This window comes from Sinocyclocheilus grahami, unplaced genomic scaffold (assembly GCF_001515645.1).
Source record: "Sinocyclocheilus grahami isolate Dianchi unplaced genomic scaffold, SAMN03320097.WGS_v1.1 scaffold194.1, whole genome shotgun sequence".
Taxonomy (NCBI): domain Eukaryota; kingdom Metazoa; phylum Chordata; class Actinopteri; order Cypriniformes; family Cyprinidae; genus Sinocyclocheilus; species Sinocyclocheilus grahami.
Window position 1 is genome coordinate 1,119,563 of NW_015505373.1, and position 4,214 is coordinate 1,123,776.

Below are 4,214 nucleotides of genomic sequence, written 5' to 3' on the forward strand. Positions count from 1 at the left end.
GGGAAGGTCTGTGGCCATTCTCAATAGCACTCGGTATTCCGGCAGGCATTAAGTTCCAGGGAACTTTGAAATTTTCAGGCCATGAATGTGAAACACCGGTTGATCCTGGACTGCTTGCTGATGTGCTTGAGGAGCTTGATGGAGGTGCATCAGGAGTAGTGCTGGCTTCAGAGGGAACCAATGGGAGAACCTCAACCGGTTGCAAAACCACAGTTTGGTTTTGATTTTCTGTAGATTATATACAATAACAAATCAGTCATAAAAAGTACTGCAATGCAATGTAACATTTTAAATGATCAATTTTTTAAAAAAAATTAAACAACCTTATCTTTACCTTGATTTTGCCAGGCACCAAGAAGTTTTCTGCATTGGATAGGTCGTATGAACTCCAAAATGTCATCTTCCTTTACATGAATCAAATCATCCAAACCCTCAACTCCCTGATCCATGAGCTTCTCAACCAGTTGACTGGTAACATCTGGAGATAGGCTTGGCAACACCGACAGTACTGCATCTTTCAATACTTCTCTCAATCCAGACATTATTCTAGAATTGGGAAAGAATGGTGGAGAACTATTACTGACAAGCCACACAGAAAGTATTCAGGAAGAGGATAATTCAGTAAGCTGTCTTGGTTTACGCACAAGTAGCCCTTATCTTGAGATGTCAAGCAATGAACTCCCTGGTCTACGAGACAAAACGACTGACATTTCTGTGTGACAAAATACACACTGGAATTATAATGAACAAGAATTAACTGAATTTTCCCAAATACAATTCCCTCATCATTGTTCTGCAAAATTACATGCAGGTTCTTTTTGTAAAGTGTTCCCTTTACGGTCACTTCATTTGATGCCAATGTATTCCCTGGCTCAAAGTGAAAGCCTGCAACAGATCCTTGAATGTCATCATTGTAGTCAATTACGTGACAATTACATTCTGTCCCTTTCTCTGCCACAACATTTTCAGGGAAAATGCTTCCTGAATTTAGGTAAGCCTGCAGAAGCTGATGTCTTTCTGCCAATGTAGCACTCAGGTTTATGAAATTGTGCAATTTTCTTGCACACTGTTTAAAGTATGAGTGCTTGCTCTCAAAACGCAGCGTCCATAAACGAATAAGTGGACCAAAACGATCAATGAGTTCAGGGTAATGGCACATGTTTCGGTTTAAGCGGATGACTTGGAAAAGACACCTTTCTAGTCTCAATATACTCTTTGATTAGAACTGCTAAATAAGCAATCTGACTGACCGTAATTGAAGGAGCACAGATGAGCTCTGCTATTTGTCTGAGTTGCAGAATTAACTGCCACACCTCATTTTCAGTTGGATTGGCAATTTTTTCCCCTACCAAAAGAGGTAAAAGCCTGAGCAAGCACCAATTTTGCACTGCATGTCCACTTAATTTCCCAGTACCAGGAGTTACGTCAGACGGTTTATCACGTGCATCATTCCCCAGATACTTGAACTGGTTAATGCGATGATTTAGTTCAGTGTATGTGAACCATTTCTCACGATTTACAAGGTGATCTACACACAAAGCAAGGTCAAATGACACAACACTTTCAAAAAGGTTGTGTCCTAGACAGGGAGGTAATCCTGGCTGGCATACATGAAAATATTTCAGGTCATTAAACGGAGAAATGCATTTGACACCAACAGCAATTTCAGCTCCACCTGAATCCAAATCCCTAAGATTCTGCTCATATGACATAACAGTTCTTGTTAATGCCTTTGTTAGGGGTGCTGAAAGAAATGTTTGGCGGTCTATTTCACAAAATCGGCAGAAGTTGTTACTTCTACTGAAATTTTCAACGAAGCCCCCAATGTAATGGGATCCAAGATTATCTCCAGCTATTGCGCACAGTGTACCTTTGTGAAGCTTTCCATCAGCTAACAGAACACCATTTTCCTCAAGGTCTTTAAGATCTTGAACCAGAGTGGCAAAAACCAAACCCTGGCCAAAAAAACTTAAAATCTTGTTCCTTACACAGCAGAACTAGCTGCATGTGGTCAATTCCTGACCTGCAGTGAGGAAACAGGTTTCCAAGTGTCATATAAACAGCAAGAATTTTGTGCTTTTTCTTGCCAGAGCCAAGTGGGTTTGCCACTTCAAAAGCGTCTTGATACAAGATTAAAGCTAACGAATCTGTATCATCTTTTAACAGCACATTTTCATCAACAATACTGCCATCCCATACATTGCAGAGGACATCATTTGCTCTGATTTCAGATCGTGAATTCTTATGTTGTTCTAAAACTGATTTACAGCAGAACAGAGCTTCTAAGCTTTGCTTAATGGGAACGTATTGAGCAAAGCTTTCCTTGCCAGATTCATTTTTACCAAGGCAGATGGGGACAGGATCCACATACTTAATTGTCTTTATAGAAAGACTTTCTCCTCTTATCAGTGTGTAGTGCATGGGCATTACACATCCGAAAAAGATCATCAGTTTTCAAAACATCAACAACATTCTTTATATCATTTTCAGAAATGTCCAAGTGTAGTTAATTTTTCACTTACCCTGTGTAGCAAATGAGACTGGCTAATATCATGGATGTCCTGCAGCCCCTCAATTACCGACTGAATTACAGATGATGGGAGAACACGCTTTGCCTGCAACTTGAGGTAAAACAGTGCCATATTCTTCAAAAAAGTGATTCATTTGCATTATCTGGCAATAGTGCAATATCCAACTGCTCATGTTTATTGATTGTGAAAAAGTGCATTTGAGTGTTCAGCCACATTGCATTCCTCACAATGTGGCCTCTGCACTGGAAAGTTCAAATGTAGTATATTATGACGAAGCCTATCTGCTGAAGAGTTGCGGTGATATCTGGATAAATGTGAAGTCAGTGTTTATGCTACAGAAAAGCTTTTATTACACTTAAATGGGCAAGACACTCTGGTGCCTTCTTTGATATGAGACTTCAGGTGTAAAATGAAGTTTTTCAAATCACTACATCTTTCCTGACACACACCAATGTCACAGACTAAAGTGTAAGCATCACTCATTAACTGCTCAGCAGACGTCTTTGTGTCCCTCTTTTTGTGATACCTGAATATATGAGCCTTAAAAGCAGCAAACTTTTTGAATCTTCTGGAGCAACTAGGAATACCACATTTAAAATTAGCATTAGGAACATGACTATGTATTTTCATGTGCTGGCAGTATGATAAAACTGATTCAAATGCACTATCACAGAACTGGCACCACATAATTTCTGTGAACAAGTGAATTATAGGGGCGGTCACACTAGACTTTGAACTTGCGAAATGTTTTCGGATGCTGCTGCGAATATGGGCGGGAGCAGGATATGACATCACGCGCCAAGGTTTCCCCTCAGTTTATTTTTTTATTGAAGATATAGGTTTTCCCTCAGTTATCACAACATGGATTCAGATGTGCTTGTACTGTGTCTTTTGCGACGGCGTCAAAAGCGTCTGGAAAGGAGAAGGCTGTGGGTTCACCCTATCCTCTTACAGACCTTAAAACTAGACAAATTATTTAAACTTATGAGACTGTGTTAAATGACTTTTGAACAAGTTTTTTTAATTCAACTTCACAAGGATAAAAGTGCACCTAGTTGAAGAAACGCCCATATATACACACACACTAAGCAATAAATAATTATAAAATGTGTCCGCATTCAAATGTACCATCTGTTCCTGTTTCCATTGACATGGCGAAACATGCAGCTTCTTTTTTTATTAGATTTTTATAATCTTTTAAAGTATTATATAACATAGGAGCTGCGCTACAGCTAAAATTAGCGCTTCCTCCATTTTTTAATTTCTGTACAGAGAGGTCACGCAGTGACGTATCGATCTTCTACTGGTCACATGTCTTCACGTGATGCAAATTCGCAGGTCAGAGTTCACCAAACTTGAACTTTCGAATGCAGCGGAATGCAAACTTTTTCGCATGAGCTTGCGTTTCCGGTCATTCGCATGCGTATGAATGGAAGTCAATGGAACGAAAAATGCAGTGTGACCGCCCCTTCAGGCTATTTATGATGAACTTACGTTAGCACTTAGTCGATCTTCATCAGATTACTCGGCCTGAAATAAAAATGAATCGAAAATCAAATGCAGGTCGTGCGAATGGCATGATACATGTTTACGTTTTAAAAGAAATATCAAAGTTAATTAGTGAATAGTTGAGAACAGACTGAACAGTTCACTCGGATTTTAACATACGTGTAACGTTAATTA